The sequence below is a fragment of the Pteronotus mesoamericanus genome, unplaced genomic scaffold (assembly GCF_021234165.1).
Source record: "Pteronotus mesoamericanus isolate MK-2021 breed Mesoamerican mustached bat unplaced genomic scaffold, CSHL_Meso_final scaffold_99, whole genome shotgun sequence".
Classification (NCBI taxonomy): Eukaryota; Metazoa; Chordata; class Mammalia; order Chiroptera; family Mormoopidae; genus Pteronotus; species Pteronotus mesoamericanus.
Genome location: NW_026555330.1, coordinates 6,279,971 through 6,297,066, shown reverse-complemented (window position 1 = coordinate 6,297,066; position 17,096 = coordinate 6,279,971).

Below are 17,096 nucleotides of genomic sequence, written 5' to 3'. Positions count from 1 at the left end.
TGAGTTGAGAAGAGATAGGCACAATCAGTGTTTGTGAAGAGCTATGAATTGGCTTCAGCCGCTGGGCAATTCACCGCCGGGCAATGGCCAACGGATCATGGTTCTCCAACAGTCAGCTGCAGTGTTTCTCAACTTACATAGTTAAAAATGTTCTAAGGCTGGTGAGCAGAAGGCTGTTATTCAGCCATCAGAATGGAAAATTGTACTCCCTATTTACTCTCTTGATCTAAGGCGATGCACAGGCACACAGCCCACTGATTGAAGACAAGACTGGGTCTCCTTGAGTAGGGACCCTGAAATGCCACTGCAAGTACATATGGCGAATGTTCCTCTGACCTTTCTCAGTAGGGACACACGACCCTTTGCTAGAGTATTTATGCGCTAGGGAACGGAGAATACCCTTGCTTTTTAAGAACTGTTCTATATGGGTTCTGAGACTGACCCATGGTACCTGAAATGCTATTGCAGTCCTAAAGTTAGAGAGTTCACGGAGGGCAGGTGGTGAATATTAATAGAATCCTGGCCCTAGTCCCTCTCCCAGTGGGTCAATTGGGTCCCTGGTCTCCAAGAGTATAATTGGTACAGATGTATTCAACACCTGGCAAAGTTCTCACGCCTGTTCCCTGACTGATGAAGTAAGGGTCCTTATGCTAGTAATGGCCAAGTGGAAGCCTCTGAGACTGACCAGTTACCCACCTCCTGCGCTGATCAAAAGAGTAATCAGAAGCACAGTCCGGGAGAAATTGCCGAGGTTAGCGCCATCATCAAAGGTTTGAAAGATATAAAAGTGATGGTCTCAGCACATCTTCATTTAATTTACCTGGGTGGTCCCTGCAAAAACCAGATGAATATAGGCACTTGATGGCGGGCTCCTGTAAGTAAGTGGTCACAGCGGCTGCGCTGCATGTGCGATCTTTACAGAGGCAGGTTGACACGGCCCTTGGCACTTGGCAGGCAGCTGCTGAGCTCACACTGAGTTCTCAATCCCCATCAATAAGAGGATAAAAGCAGTTATCTGCACATGATGAGGACAGCAATATGAGTATTCATTGTCTTTCTCCAAGGCTATGTTAACTCTCCATCACAGTACAGTCCACAGAGGTCTGGGTCACCTTAAAGTTCACCCAAACGTTATGATGGTCCACTACGAATGGTATCTCACTAAGCAGACTCAGCGAGCAGGAAGAAACAACTACTCTAGATACCCTAGTAGGACACGTGCTGCCAAAGGGTGAGAGATAAACCATAGGAAGATTCAAGGGGCTGGCACATTCGTAAACTTTTACAAGTGCAGCAGCGTGAGACATTCCGGGACTTTCCCTCTAAAGTCAAGGTCAAGCTGCTGTACTTTGTACCTCTGACCATTAGGAAAAAGGCGCAGTGCTGGTAAATTTCTTTGGATTTTAGGGTAGAATATATTACACTAGAGAATAATGCTCTGACCAAAAATTTGGATGACTCAGAAGACTGCTGGTTTCAAACAGGGCCAAGAACAAGAAGCTCCGTAGCAGCAGCCCCAGTAGCAAAATAATCTACCTGCCACTGGGGATGTGTGACTCAGCAGATTCGATGGCGTTTAAGATATCCGTATTGGACAAGATCGCTCTTATTGGCAAGCGTCAACAGGAGAATTAAAGTGCAAAATCTAAGGTTCTGAGAAAAGGCTGTAACTTTGCAGCAGGAAACTACTTTCTATTTGAAAAACAGCCCTGAGTATGCGACTGGGCCTCAGCAGAAACTAAATGCCTGATTGTGGAATAGTGAGTGACTATGTGACCGAAACTACCCATCACAAGCTAAAAAAATTATCATATCCACCAAGCCATAGGTCTGATGGACACAGCAACACTCAAATGTCTAATAGAAATTATATTCTTGGAATCAGGCCCAAGTAGGCTCAAGAGGCCTAAATAAATCACATAAATATGTGGCCTAGCATTCTATATCATCTATCTCTTGTGCACTAATGTCTATTCCTCAACTCAAACCTACGGCATCATGGGGGTTTCCCTCTGGCAACTGATAGCAACAGCCAAGGTAACTCAACACAGTATATGGGATGTCCCTAAGTGTGAAGGAGAAGAAAAATTGTCACATAAGACAGACCTGGGAGCAGTACACTGGGTCATCCACTCAGACAGATCGGAGAGAAGTGGCCTGGAGTGTAGAGACACAATCTCCTTGGCATTGCTAAATGGCTTGGCTGGTTAGTCAGGCATTGAGAAGGAAGACAAGGAGATTGGAGATGAAGGCTAAGGGATAGGAACAAAGCACGCAGGTCATTATGTTTGAGTTACTGCCCACCAGAGGGCATTCGCCATTGAGAAGTTTCTGTGCAGCCAGGTGAATGGGTGCCTCCTTTGTGATTGTCATCAAGGCTCTTCAGCCACTCCAGCACTGACACAAGGAACCCATTGACAGAGCAAACACGGGGGCAGGGATAAAGCATGGGTTCCCACTCCCAAAGGTTGATGTGTTTACTGCCACTGTGCCTATCAAGCCCTTGACTGATACAGTTGCTCAAAAAGATCAGTCAAGCACTTGGTAATGGGTCAATCAGACTCAACCCTTCCCACCTTGGCGGGAAAGGAAATTCATTATTAGTGGTCAGTTCTTCCTGAATACCAGTACTGAGGGCTTACACACGCCTGACTTACCTACATGTAACCCCATATAACATTGCATAAAACCCGAGAACTTATTTTACAAAAAAGGAGGCATGAAAATGAACACATGACCATGAACTGATTGTTTCTACCATTGATTGTTACCCCATCAGTGGAAGCTGCTGGGCCAGTAGGATTGAAGAAATAGTCTGTTAGAGGCTCATCCAAAGTCACAGTTTGGGGATAATACTTGTAAATCTGGAGCGCTCTCTTTCAGGGTGTGGTGTACATTGAACCAAAGGCCACTATTATGGTGCTGTGGTCCAAGAGCCACAACACCTGGACCCAGGATCCAAGAGATGGAAGTGGATGTGGCCCCACCGTCCTCACTCTCAGTGACTCCATCCTGCAGCCTTAGCTTCTTCTAGGTTAGAGGCCCTGTTTGTCAGAGACCGTGGAGTATGCTTCCTTTTAGGGAGACAGTAAGGGCTACCCTGAACTTGAAAGTCTGGCTGCTACCTGCTCACTTTGGGGTCCTCATGCCAGTAGACCAAGAACCAAATAAGAGAATCCCTGAACTTGTGAGGTATCAAACTTGGTACCCACAAGGAGCCAGAGCTGCCTCTACATGACGAGGGTAGGAAACGGGGTGACATGGAGACTATGCTGGGAACCCAAGAGGCTTTACCAGGAAGTCTCCAGAGCTTCTGTAACAAGCAAAAATGGTAAATGGAGAGTTGTAACAATAACGATTCTGCAAGAGCTCAGACTTCTTGTGGATGAAGGTCTGGGTCACCCCACCAGGCCAGCAATCCAGACCAACTGAAGTGTTGGCCAAGTTTGAGAGAAATCTAGATAGAATAGGTGATAAAGGAGGGAGAGTGTGAGTATCAGCCGTGGCCTGGAATCAGAGTTAGCAATGGGAAGTCTAGCTTATTTTACTGACCCATTTGCTTTCACTCCTCAAAGGTTGCTCCTGGTCATCACCTTGAAAAAGACTCTGTGGTTAATTGAACTTATACCTCATTTCTCAGGGAAGAATCAAGGTAATTTTGTTTTCCCAAAAATGGAGGCTCCATATTGTAAAATGGGAGCCAGATATAATCAGAAGCATGAGATAGTTTGAGCAGTACAAGGGGTGGACAGTACCAGATCCTCTTGGATCTTGTCTCCTGTCCCTTGTTCAGTCATCACTGAGTTAACCATTTCTGCATCTCATTTACTGACTTCAAGCAGAGACGGCCTTAGAGTATCTCAACTTATGTCCGTGCCTGCAGCACCTTGCTACCTGGCACAGGTCTTCCTGGTTGTCTCCAAAGCCTAACATGCTGCAGGGCCCTGCATGGCACTCACACATTCACAGCCCAAAAGGGTGGGGGAGTTAATGCTCAAAGAGCAATGCTTTGGCGAGGAGGAGAAAGGAGTCAGTAGATAAATTCCTTCTCCGTGTCCTCCCAGGCCGACTGTTCTGAGCTGTCATTTATGTACTTCTTAGGCAGATGTCCATGAAATCAGTCCTATGTAGCAGCTGCCAGTCACACGCAGCCTCAATAATGCACCCATTGTAGGTGTTCTTTCTTGCCCTGGTGAGCTACCGTCTCCCCTCATCCTCGCTCCCTGGGCTCGCCCGCCCTCCTGGATTAGTATTGCACAAGCCTTCATTTCAGGCGCTGCTTTCTGGGAAACCCAGATGAAGACATGACTTGACAAAATTGCTGGGAAGATTAAGTTTTGAAAAATAACAAAAATCAAAGAGCTTTGTAAGTACATTATGTTCTAGCACATTATGTAAATATTAGCCTATAGTTAGTTACTGGGTCTGATTCAGGTTTATATTCCAGATAGAGTGGAATAGAAAAGCCCATAGACTGTAGAGCAGGTAAATAAGACTCATCTCTACCCCCAGTTTATTTTCTTCCATTCTAACTCTGGTCATCCTGAGTTATACAATATTTGTCACTCCACTGACTCTCCTTAAATTTCAAGGGCCATCTCCTCCAGGAAGGCTCCTGGATCGATCCAGCTCCTTTTCCAACCCAGTGGCGACTCTCACCACCACCAACAAACACCACCTGAGACCACGGCTTTACGGAAATCCTTGCTGCCTAGATCTTACTCTGTGTATTGTAGGTGAGCGCCCCAGGAGCAGAGTCTGGGGTCACCCTTTCCGGTGACTCCTGGGCGGGAGAAAACATCCCTTACTGTGATCTGCTGCTGATTCTCCTGCAGGGTCGCAGGTTTTCCTATCACAGCAGGGCCCGTATGTGCAAAAACCCTTCTGTGCTCTCCCCCGGAGTCCCCTCAGAGCTACCACCTAAGTGTGATCCCGGGGAGTCCGTGTGGTGTGGGGACAGTACTGGGAAGGCCGCGACTTGTGGGAAGGAGACTTGCTGTCAGGTCCTGGACCTACCACTCACACGCTGCATGAGTCTGCATCCAGCCTCTTCATTTATAAAATGGGCACGCATCCATACAAAAGCATCCCTGAAGTGTTCTGAGTCACTCGTAGGGAGTACATTGAAAATATACTGCAAAGGCATCTGAGCAGGCTCTGGAGGAAAAATAAACGGGCCTCTCTCACTTGGAGAAGAATTTGTTTTGCAGGTCACAGAGCATAGCGGGAACCTTTTCTGACATTTGACTTTAGGGCCAAGAGATTTGCCCTAAGCAGCTGGGATCAGGAAAAGCAAGAGGAATGGAGCAAACAAAGCTTTGGCCTAATATTTCATTTTAACCAAAAGTAACTTATATTTGTAAAGCATGTTAGCATTTGCAAAGTACATTTCACAAAGTGTGTCTCATTTTCTACTGACAACACTGTGAGGCCAGTATATTTTCCCCATTTTGCAGATAAAGAAATTGAGGTGCATCCGGCCTGAGGCCGCACTGTGCGGGAATGGCGCACCTGGGGCTACGCTCTTCCCCTAAGACCTACTGAGCGGGATTCGGCCTGACCCGTTGTGTAGCTTTGTTTTTGGAGGTGCGGGGCATTAGATCTAGCTCCAGATCTGACATATTCCTGACCCTTTGGAGTAACAACTGGGTTGAAAGAAAAAAGAAATTCTCAAGGTCTTCCTAAGATCCTAATGCCCAGCTTGGGTGCTACTCAACACCGTTGAGAAAATAACAACACACAAACAGCACATTTAATGTCTGTCTCATTGCCGACTGAAGTTCAAATTATGGCCCTATTGTTTTGGAAGAACTACTGACCCAAAGAAATCAGCCAAAGTTCACACATTCCAGATACTTAACAGGCTGCCCAGAGATCAGGGAGCAAACGGAATGTCCCCCCCAACCGCATCCTGGTCCCCAGGGCCCTGCTCAAGGGCACAGGCCTTCCCCTGTAAGCGTGAGCATTTCTGCCAGTACTGCCGACTGCGAGCTCTGGCTGGGTCCTCAAGGTTGCAGGAGACAAGAGTGGGTCTGATTTGGAAACCATTTCTCAGAAGAAGAAAAAAAAGAGGCAGCATATGGTAAATGGAGTCAAATTCCTTCAACGTGGTTGTCTGAAATTACCCCCCCTTTGGAGTGGGTAATTCACCAAATGTAGGGCAATCTTTGCAGCTGGCTGGTGCGGTGGGACCCCATGGAGTAATTGAGACTGAATTACAGAGACTTTGATTATGAGATTGGGTTTCTGTGAGGCCACCCAGCTGACACAAGCCCCTTGCGTCTTCTCCAGTGGGAGCCAGAGCAGTTCACAGGGGCTCAGGTTTGCAAATGGCTCATCCCGGTCATTAGCAGCCCCAGGATAGAACAGAATTGGTGGTGCGATGTTAATGAAATTAAGTGTTTAGGATCCTTTACTGAGGCCTTTGATAGTGCCAAAAACCATTACCCGCCTTCCGCAGACCGAAGGAAGGGCACCCAGGTCCTTTCGGGGGCTTGCTTCTGTCCCCCTGCCGTGCTTCTTGTAGATCTTCTCGAAGATTTGCAGCCACAGAGCAAATGCTAACTTTTCAGAGCTGTTTCCTCTCCTTCCATTGAGGGTCAAAGCTATAAAGCATGGCGCAAGGAGAGGGTTATCTGTAATGTGACTTTAGAGCCTGAGCCCCGGACAAGGGGACAGCAACAGAGCATCAAGGATGCCACTGCCACTTGAAGGGTCAAAACTGCCTCGTCTGACTGCTGCGTCCCCTCGCCCACGCCGGCGCTCAGCCGCCACTGCGGGAAGTCTCCTGGCAGCCGGTAACTGAAGGTGCCGCTGACCCTGAGCCTCGAAAGCAGGCGCAGAGCTCTCAGGGACACTGCTCCCGGCCACTGGGTTTTCTCCATCAGTCGCTTCCACTTTCCATGTTTCAGTTGCTCCTTTTTTTAAAAGTAAATGATTGCTTTTGTTTATTGAGTGGCTATCATTATCCAATGGCTAAAAACATGTATTTTGCATATTTTATCTCCGTTAATCCTCAACAAGCCACGGGGTAAGTGGTGTGTGACTTCTATTTTACTAAAGAGGAAACTGAGAACAAGGAGGTTAAGAAATCTGCTCAAGTTCACACCAATAGCAAGTATACGGAGCCGAAACTTGACCCCAGACCTGACCAGCTCCATAGTCTGCTCTTTACCTTTGGCCTCATTCATTTGTCTGTGTCTGAGGTGTTCCCCAAATCCTGGCCCAGCTTCTAGACGTCACTGCAAGTTAATTTTAGATTCATATACTCCCTGTGAGCTAGGGCTTGTAATAGTTATCATAGTATTGTGATTATTCTGTGAAGGCTTTGGAGTTGGCCATCTCAGGTTTGAAATTATTTTTTTCATTAGTAGCTACATGACCTTGGGCAAACCACCTTTCCTTCCTGGGTCATAGTTTCCTCATCTGTAGAATGAAGATAATACTACTTTCTATCTCGTAGGGTTTTTGTGAGGAATAAATTGTAGAATGTATGAAAGCACCTTGCCCTGCCTGACACATGATAGATATTTCATAAATGGCCACGATGATGATATGGATGATGATGAAGAGGAGAATGACGGGCCGTGGAGGACCTGGGGAAACACGTGGGTGGGATGGAAAAAGGTATGTCTGGAGGTGGTACTTCTGTCTCTGTCTCTAGGGGAGCGGAGGTGGCGACTGCCTCATGTGTATTACTTAGGGTTCTCCAGGAAACAGAATCAATAGGGGAGAGAGGGAGATAGAGACAGAGACAGAACTAGAGATAGAGCTAGAGATAGAGAGAGGGGGAGAGAGAGAGAGAGAGAGAGAGAAGTAGAGATTAAGATAGAGGGGACAGAGAGAGAGATTTCAAGAAATGGCCTCATGTGATTTTAGAGGCTGACAAGTCTAAAATCTGCAGGGTAGACCATCAGGCTGAAGGCCCAGGGATGTGTGATGGTGTAGCTAGAGGCCAAGGTGGTCTGCTGTCAGAACTCATCTTCCTTGCATGTGGTCATTGTGTCTTAAGACCTTCGACTGATTGGCTAGGGCTCACCCACATTCTGCAGGGTAATCTGCTTCACTCAAAGTCTAACATCTAAATGTTAATCTCATCTCAAAAGAACCTTCACAGAACCATCTAGATGAGGGTTTGACTAATTATCCTGGTTCCCTGGCCTAACCAAGTTGATACATAAGATTGACCATCACACCTACCATTGAGCGCCCCCCTCCAATTTAAATAAGCTCGTGGTCCAACCAGAGCCTCCAGGCCAAGGACCACAGAGTCTTCCCCACTCAGCAGAGATGAGTAAATAGACTCAGCAACTTGACCTTAGTGCAGCCAGGGGTAGACAGTGCCAGGTGTTTTCATGCCTCTTTCCCTGTCTGGGGCTCCTTCTTGCTCTGCAGCCTTTTAATGGTGTCACCAAGCAAACGAACCAAACAGGGCAGGGTGCTGGGCCACTGAGTTGTGAGATGGAGGACCTACTGCAAATACTTTGGTCAACCAGCCACCAAGTCATGAAAGAGAAACCAGGCATCTCCATGCCACTCACTCTCCTCCATCTGCCCGGGAAAGAATGATCCAGGTTCTCTGGGTAGCAGCTTCCTGGAGAAGCGCCAACACTACCCCTGAAAATAGCACCAAGTCACAAAGAAATCTCGACAGGCTGAAAAAATGGCCTGACTGTAACAAATAAAACTTAATAGAAATAAATGTACAATTCTTCGTTTAGGTCTACAACAAAACAATGTAAAGTAAAACATCTACCAGGAAAGCTTCGTGAAACTTCCAGTTTAAAATTGCACCTGGCTTACATCCCCCAGGGAAGGCTTTATCGACTTTTCCCTCCAATGTACCCATAGAAATAGAGATCGGGATGAAAACCTGCGACACTGAAGATGAAGACTGACGGGTGACTTAATGACAGGCGCCAGAGAGAACCTCGCCCTTTGAAGCGGCCAGCAGAACTGGTGGGGCGGGGGGTGGGGGTTGCGGGGCGGGGGGGGGGGGGGCCCTCCAAGGCCAGGCCTCCCCGCGCAGGGAGGCTTGGCCTCACGGTGGCGGAGCCAGCTGGTTCTCACCTCTTCCCCCTGGGCCCACACAGGGGCCACATTGCACGGTTTCCCTAACAGTTGGGTGTTGTCACATGTCTGGGATCTGGTCACAGGCTAGGAGTAGGGTGATGGGCACCATCTCCAGGACGGGCCCGTGACAACGTGCCAAGCGCTGTCCTCCGCGCGCTGTTTCTCCATCCTCCAACTGAGTGCAGAGCGTCCCAAATCCCAGAGGAGCAGGGAAGGATGGAGACACGGAACAGCAGGAGCCCACGTCCCTCAGGGAGTCGGAGAACCAGCCCCTGCGCCACATCCCAACACCGCCGCACACTGCTGGGAGGTGGGGGAAGAATGATGTTTTACTAAGTCAACCCGCTGAGGTTTTGGAGCTGTTTGTTGTAGAATGTAGGCTACCCTGATCCACTCACAAGAGGGAGATGGCCTAAAATTTTGGAAGACATAGCCTGGCTCTCCTCCTCTAGTTCCTAAATGATGCTGCTGATACCCACAGGAAAAGGGTGTAGCTGGAAGTGGCAACAGTGGAAATCCTAGCCGCTGTACATGCTGCTGATTGTAATTCTTCGTTTATTCATTCAGTAAATATTTATTGTGTCTATACTACTGCCAGGCAGTGTGCTGAGTACCGGGGATATGACAATCAACAAAATAGACACTGGCCCCATCCTTGTATAGCTGACGGTCTAAGGGAACACACCAAGCAGGAAACAAGTCACTAGTATGAGTTTATGAAAGGAGAAAAGGCCACCTTGGTAGGTGGGTAGCAGTCACAGAAGCCGGCTGCAGTGTCCTGGCATGTCCTCAGGGCATGATCTCTCGCTCTCAGCTCTAGCCGGCTTCCTGAGCCTGGTTCTCTATCTTCCCAGTCACCCCACAATGTGTACGTTTTCTGCTTTGTTAGATAGATTAGGCTTCTGTTGCGTACAAGCAGGAACCCAACTGCCACAGCATAAAACAAAATGATAGCAGGGAACTGAAATAGATGTTATCACAATAACAATAGCTCTAAAAGTCCCTTTCAGAACATGAAAAACAATCCCGAGCTGAGTTTGAAATTTTCAAACTAAAAAAAAAAAAAAAAAGGCCACCTTAAAATGAAATAGGTCAGAAAAATTAAGAGTTGCTAAAGAGACATCAGGCAAATGCAAACAAAAGACAGTGAAGGTGAGATGTTAACACAAGTCAAAGCTGCATTTAAGAAAATGGATTTAAGGGGCCTGAGAGGTTAAGTTTATATTTTTATTTATCTTTAATCACATAAATTATTACTATGAGAATAAATTATTGCAAAAATTAAATCAAGGCAGGAATATACGAAATAAAATGTAAACATCTTCCTTCAATTCTTTTACTATTACTCCATTCCTGAGAGACAACTTCTGTTAAGTTCTTGGGGTGTGTATTTCTGGATCTTTCTGCAGGTACACACTCACATACCCACACACTTAGGACGTGGGAATTTTGGTAGGCCATGTTGAGGTGCGTCTCTGAGAGCTGGCGACAGCCTGCGGCCACCGCACCTCCAGGCTAGGGCCGTGTTTGAGCCACGGCCACGCTCCCCCTGGGCAGTGGCCAGCCCATCTGAGTGCAGAGGGAGCCCTAGCCCGGCCGTTTCTTCCCAGCACAGGGCTGCCCCGTGAGCAAGCTGTACCAGATCCCCTGCCTGCCCCACTGGGCCTTCCTCCAAGCTGCACCGCAGCCCAGTCCTTCCCAGCCGATCTCGCTTCCTTCCTCCTCTTCACTCCGAGTGTCATGTCGGCGTCACGGTGTGAGGGCTTTCCCTGCCTGCTCCAGCTCCCTCCTCCCCTTGTCTCGCGAGCATACCTCCATCATGCCCCCTGAAAGAGTGGGGTCACAAGGGAGCCAGGTGATGAATGCAACCTGGTCAGAGTCTGCTTCTAGTGGTCCACGGGGTCGGTGGGCCCAGCCCGAGGCCATTCCCAGGGTCCCTGCATGTATAATTGGGATTAACATAACTGGTGGTTGGAGTGAACTCCAGTGCAGGCCCTTGGCCTGTGATGTAAGAGCTGAGGTCACAGGAAGACCAAGTAGAAGTCCCTGAAACTGCCTTTCTTTTGGCCAACATAGTCAATAAAAAATAAGATAGGGAGAAGAAGGTAAAGGGGGGCTAAGTGGTGATGGAGGGAGATTTAAGTTAGGGTTGTGAACACACAGGACAGGGTACAGATGATGTATTATAGAACTGTACCCCTTTAAACCTATATAATTTTATTAACCAATGCCACCCCCAATAAATTCAATTTAAAAAGTAAAAACTAAATAAAAAATACAATAGCACCCCTAGAGAGATGGCAAAGATTAATGCCACCTTCAAAGAATGTGGGTGGGTAGTCCCCTTCATAGCTATTTAAGTCTCCAGTCTGACTCCGGAAGAGACTAAATGGGCCCTAGGGAACGCCTGCAGACCCCCGCAGGCCCGACCAAGCGGGGGCCCAGCCGCAGCGGCGACATCAAACGTTGGTCTCTTCGTTAGAGCAGAGTAATAAGGTCTCAGACACATACTATGCACCCGCTGACTTGGCAAATGCATTCTCTTCTGCGCCAACCAAGAAAGAGAATCAGAAACAGTTCACACACATGTGGAACAGACCATATTCATTTTCAGTTTTGCCCCCAGGCTAGGTTACTCCCCCACCTTCTGTCATCATATAATCTGCCACGATCTGGAACATCAGGTCATCCCACAGAACATCCCATCGATCCATTGCATTGATGGCCTCATGCTGATTAGTCTGTGTGAGCAAGAGACAGCTCATCCACAGGAAGCCTCGGTTAGTCATATGCGCTCCCGAGGATGGAAGAGCTGTCCAAGGAGATTCAGGCTTCTGTTTCACTGTCTCACACTCATAGTCAAAACCACACCTGATCATAACATCTTCGATATAGCCCCATTAAATTTCAGAAACAGAAGAATCTTTGTTATCACCACTATTATTTATCGCTGTTTTGAAAGCCCTAGCTAATTAAATAAGACATGGGGCACAGATAACAAAACAACTAGATTTTTGTCGCATGCTTACTAGATCTCAGGCACTGCTTCAAGTACTTTCTGGAAGTAAGATTTCACTTACTTCACACCGTGACCCTTCGGGTATTGGTACCATTTGGGGAGGTACCATTATTACACCCCCTCTAGCAATAAGGAAACAAGCCACTGAACGGCTAAATAATTTACCAAGGCAGGTAAAGATAATAAATATTGAGAGGCAAGAACATGGTTGTCACAGTTTGTAGGCCCATGATTGCATTCTTTAAAAATGACTTGAAAACAGCTAGAAGGCACTGCTGATAGAAAACATCCGCTACCGCAGCCCTCTCCCTCTTCTCTAGGCTGCGGCCAGGGTCGCCAGGCAAGGCAGATGTTTAATGGAGTCCTGGCAAGAGAGTGAGATGTCTGTCTTGCCTTCTTACTCATCTTCATCTTTAATTGCCACCCGCTCTTTCCAAGTAGCCTGTCTCACTCTTACTTTGCTCCCACTAGCAATCAAGGGTTGAGCCCCAAAGACATCTGGAGTCTTAAATCCCAGTAATGATCAGCAGAAACAAACACACAGCAATGAAATCCTTTAGAAATCTTTGACCATCGACAATGTGCATCTGTCAGGCCCTGAAAGCCCCAGCCCCCAGGCTCAGTGACAGTGGAGGGGGAGGCGGGGTTGGCAGAAGCGCATCCCTCGTCAAGACCCAGACTTCAGTGCTGACGGTGGCTGCCAGCGGGTCATGCCCTGGATCACAGCACCAGCACCTGTGAGCTCTCCGAGGGCCGGGCCCAGGGCCCAGTGACCTGCCTGGCAGAGCAGCTCAGCAAGGGCCCAAGGCAAGCTGAAGCATCATGAGGACCCTGGATGTCTGTGGAGTCAGCAGCAGTGGGCAAGGGGAAGAAGAAACAAAGGGACTGCACCAAAGCGAAAGCTGGCCCTACCAGGACAAAAATCACTGGTCTAAGGACGTTAGGCCCTAGCCAGTATAATGGCCCCTGACCGTTCAGGAAACAGCGTGGCAGAGTGGAGAAAACATCGCACCACGATCCAAAAGACCTGTGCATGCACCCTCGCCGGCCACCACCGCTCGGCTTCCGTCACTGAGGGCCTCCATCTCTCTGAGTGTGAGTGCTGGACAGTGGTCACAGAAGGATCCACAAGGCTAGAGAGGAGGCCGCCTGGAGAGACATCAGCGGCCTACTGCTTGCCTTGGATTTCATACATGAGCTTTGATTTTCCTCCCTTTCTTAGGGCTATGAGGCCCCAGCAGTGGCCGGAGGCCTGGGACACTGTGTCTCTGAATCTGTGCTGTGGGACTTACCCTGCCTGCTCTCTGAAGAGCACCACCTGACTCACACAGTCCTGTTCTTCCGCATCCAGCACAGTGGCACTGAAGAAATGCAGAGTTAATAACATCCATGGGCTGGACACGGCCCTTCCTTCCTGACCACTTCCATCCCAGGGCTGTCGCGAGTATGAAGACACAGATATGAAAGTGTTTTGCAAGCTGCAACACAAAGGTGAGGGAATTGTTGTCATTATACTGATGTTTCTTAAAGTCACTTGTCATTCCTCTTGCTGAGCCAACAGCACGTGTGCATGAGGAGGCCTGTCTCAATGGCCCTTGTAAAGGGGTGGAGCGGGCAACTACGTGGAGCGTGTGTACAGAAAGCCCTGGGCCAGTAAATGTTGGGCAAGACCACTAACCGATTCGGGGGCTCAGGCCCCCGCTGCTCCCTGCCCTCCATGTTCCCTTTCTGCTCTTCCTGGACCCTGACATTTGCAGACAGACCTGTCTGACCCGAGAAAGCCTGTTTCTCACTCTGCCACTCCTCCCCCTCCTTAATATCCTTCCATGTCCACACACATGTCTCCCAACCTAGGAGCTGCTACGCAGTGTGCCTTTGGGTTGTGTGGACCCTGTTCTGCCCACAGGTTGGGGGGAGGCACTTTCAAGAGAAATCAGGGTCCTTCACCCATGTGTCCAGTCCCCAGGGTGTGTTTAATCCTGTCAGACCATGACTGTGGCTTCCACCTCTCTCGCCTCTTCCAAAATGACAATGAGCGCATCTCACACCCAACCTGTTAGCTGAAGAGTCTAGTCCATGAGAGGACGTTGGCCACACTTAGCAGGGAAACTGAGGCAGAGTGAAGCTGTAACACGTAAATAGTTGGGGAGAAGGAATAAATAAACCCATAAAAGACGGAAGATTCTTTAACCATAAAATCACACTGCTTCCTGGGCCCCACGGCCATGTCCAAAGACAGGACTTGGGAGGGGAGAGTGAGGAAAGTCCCAGCCCTGTGCCTAATGTAAGCAGGGGACACACTGGGGTGGGGGTGGCTTGAGGCACAGTCTAGGAGCCCCGTCAAGTAGGAAACCAGCCCCAGAAGTGGCTGCATTTCCTGGGAGGCTGGCCGGGTATGGAACTCTCCGAGGTCCTGACCAGGACCCCCACCTATTTCCAGGTTTTGCAGGGTGAGAGTGGGGACAGAAGGGGCTAACGTGAGGCTGCCATGAGGGGCTGAGCTGACACAGGAGGGAACAGGCAGGGCGGGGCGCAGCCTGACAGCCTGCAGAGAGGTGGGGAGCAAGGTTGAAGACTGAACACAGCAGAGCCCACCTTCTCCAGCGGCTGCCTAGCACACCGCTGGAATGACTTGCAAGCCCCAGGTGTCTCCTGCTGAGACACATTCGGTGTAACCAATGTGGAGATTAGCACTTGAATTATGACACGAAGGTGACTCACCTCTGGGGAGAACGAGGCACTGGGCAACCATTGAGGTGCCTGGAGTGGGGGTGGAGTTGAGGGGGCGGAGCTGTTCTCTGACAATCTGTCTTCATCTTGTAAGCCAGTCCCCGAGCTGCCTTTGCCAGCCTGAAGATACAGGGTAATGTCCCATATAATTCCCTCGGTTGCGAGTGATGGCTACAGGCTCTGTCCTGTGCTCTTTCCCCAACTCTCTCTGCAGATGCTGTTTCTACCTGGCACCCTCCAGCCAGGGCTGAACATGGAGCTCTCTTGGGCGTGAGTGAGGGGCTCTGCAATCTGCTTCCCACACAAAGGTGACCACCAGCTGCTCCCGGGGGACATTGGAACCAGGGGACAAACAGGACTAAAGCTGCCTCCAGTGACAAAGCTGGATGCAGCCCCAGGATGTAATCAAAACCTCTGTCTGAGAAAGAACCTGAGCTCCAAGCCTGCCTTGAAGACCCAAGGGTCCACCCCATAATATTCTGTCTGCAGAATAGATTTCTAGCATCAGGCTCCATAGAGAGGGGCTTACTTATGCCCCGTAACCTGCAGAGACCTGTGGTGCAGCTCGGGGTAAACAGGGGCGAGCCTTTATCCGCAGCCCATCTTGGCTGTGAACCTGTGGGAAGAGGAGCACAACCTCCAACTTCTACCCTCAAAGGCACCAGGCTCCCCCCTCCCTTCCCCAGTCCTTCCTTCCCTTCTCTCCTTGTCAGTCTTCCAACACATTCTCTGACCTTTAACCCTAGCATGTTGCCAGCCCTCAGGACTACCTAGAATTTCTCTCAGGTGGAATTCATTCTACACGTAGCTGGAGAAGGCAGTTACCATATTTTACCATGTATAATGCACACATTTTTGCCCAAATTTTTTAGGGAAATATAAGGTTGTGCATTGTGCATTATATATGAATATAATGATTACATACCATGGGGATAATGACAGGTATAATAATCCCGTGTACAATGCACACAAAAGTGTGGGTGCACAGTATAGACAGCAAAATACAGTGCCTGTGCTGCATGATTTCCCAGTCACCAAGGTCATCTCCTGGCGGCACTTCCACACCAGTTGCCAGTGTCTGAAACCTTACCATCAAATACGCATCCCAGCAAGCTGAGGCGGTGTGTCCCCAAGCACCCCCGTTCGGGTAAAAACACCCTTGCCGGAGGCGAACTCACTGGCTTGTCCATGATGTCCCAGTACGAACCCACCTCTTCTCTTCAACATAGCGCCTGAGCATTTCCCAGGTAAGCCAGGGCCATAAGTATGAGGGCCCCCCCCCCACCAAAATGGAATATATTTATAAAAACCTGTGTATTTATTCACTTCAGTCACCTTCAAAGTACTCTCTGTTTAATGTAATATACCTATCAACACTTTTTTCCACTGCTCAGAACAGTTTTTGAACTCGTTGACTTTGATGCCTTTTAGTGCTTCTGCCATTTTTTTTGTTACGCCTCTTCCACATCAGCAAAAGTCCTTTGAGGACTTTTTTCATCCAGGGAAACAAACAAACCAAAAAAAAGTCGCTCAGGACAAGATCTGGTAAATGGGGAACGTGGGGCACGGGGGTCATGCCATTTTTGGTCAAAAACTCCTGAACATTCAGTGCAGTGTGGGATGGCGCGCTCATAAATCACCCATTGTGAAATGGGCAAACACAATCTTAAACAAAAATTCACTGAAGCCAAACACAGACTCTCACAACCATACCAGCTGGTACAGTGACACAGATGGGTTCCTAGAATACTCACCTCGCAGAACAAGCCTGCACTACAAAGGACCCACCCTCCAGAAGGTCATCCCAGGTTTCTGGGGTCCCCCTGGTACATGCAGTCCTGGATGCTACAGGAACAGGCAGGCAGTATTGCTATTAATGGAAATTTTAGGCTAGAAAGTAGACTCTAATCCCAGCTGAGAGATTCTGGGCAAGTCACTTACCCTCTCTCTGTTAGGCCTCAGTTTCCACCAGAAAATTCTCTCTATTCTAACTCTCAGGGAAATAATTAGAACTGAGTATAAATCCTCTGAGGACACATACACACTTCAACAATCATTAATTGCACATTGACCATGAACTAGGTCTGAAGATAGCAGCTGTGATTTCTCAGATAATGAACCATGGTCCTCCCATGCAAGGTGGGACAAGCGGTTAGCAGCAGTGAACTACGTGCATCAGCAATCGATTATGCTCGGGAGTCTCAGAGATCCCGGATGGGCCATCTAACCCAGTCCTGGATGCAGGAAAAGGAGTTGCTGCCTGACCTGGAAGACT